Source organism: Dipodomys merriami, unplaced genomic scaffold, assembly GCF_024711535.1.
Source record: "Dipodomys merriami isolate MVZ:Mamm:240054 unplaced genomic scaffold, mDipMer1.0.p SCAF_20, whole genome shotgun sequence".
Classification (NCBI taxonomy): domain Eukaryota; kingdom Metazoa; phylum Chordata; class Mammalia; order Rodentia; family Heteromyidae; genus Dipodomys; species Dipodomys merriami.
In genome coordinates this window covers 4633175-4634430 of record NW_027203382.1, presented here as the reverse complement: position 1 = coordinate 4634430, position 1256 = coordinate 4633175, and positions in this window count along the sequence as shown.

Genomic DNA, 1256 nt, shown 5'->3' with positions numbered 1-1256 from the left:
GCTCTTCAGCTCAAGGCTTGTGCTCTACCACTTAAGCCAAGCGCCACTTCTGGCTTTTTTCCTTTTTGCTTATGTGGTGCTGGGGAATTGAACCCAGGGCCTCATTCATGCAAGGTAAGTGCTCTACCACTGAGCCACCTTCCCAGCCCTTTAATAAGTTACTTTTTAACATAGTGTCTTGTATGGCTCATTGTCAAAATGGGTCAACCTGTATCCTTGTTTCAGCATTTTAAAATTTCCTTTCCCCTCTCCAAATTAGAAAAATATATATAAGATGCAGGGCACCAGAATAAAATACAGTGACAACAGAGTTTCTACCATGGAGGAAGAACATACAAATGAAACAAAAAATCACAAAGTACAGTAAAAACAACAGCAACAAAGAAAAAATGTCTTGTGTCCCTATCTTGGGGTTCATTTTGCTTAGCTAGCATCATCTTATATGGTCATATGTATATAGCTTTTGACCTTTTCTGCTTGTCTGGTAGGATTATCCTAGATGTATACTAGTTATTACAAATAAGGGAAACCATGGGACCTATGTTCCTTTGGGTCTTTGCTTCATTTACTAGATATTTTTTTCCAAATCTTTCCATTTCCTAACAAATGGGGCAGTGTCATTCTTTCTGATGGAGGCATAGAATTCCATTGGATACACACACACACACACATATATATGCATATATACATATATATATGTATATATGCATATATGTGTGTGTGTGTATATATATATATATATATATATATATATATATATATATATACACACCACATTTTCTTGATCCATTCATCTAATGAGGGACATCTGCATTGGTTCCATATCTTAGCTATAGTGAATAATGATACCTTATCTAGGTAAATAGAGGAGTCGCTGGCACTCAGCAACTGTTTTCAAGAAATAATAATCTGTCTGCTTATCTATTCATCAATTTATCCTCTATGTGTGTGTATCCTCTATACCTAATTGTCTCTCTGTAGGTCATCGGTCCTTGCAGATATACCTATATGAATGCTAATTGTGCTATACTTTGTGGGGAAAATGCATGTCTAGTCTTTTGCAAACATTTTTAAAAGATGTGTGGTCAACCATGTAATTATCCCTATAGGAAGAGCATTTATTTTGTTCAACTTTCAATTCAAGGAGTACGTGATTTCTGGGGTCAAAAATCTTGGTGCATCTGTTTACTTATCATAGAACTTGAATTGCTTTAATCTTAATAGAAGATAACATTAATATTTTTCACAATTCAATA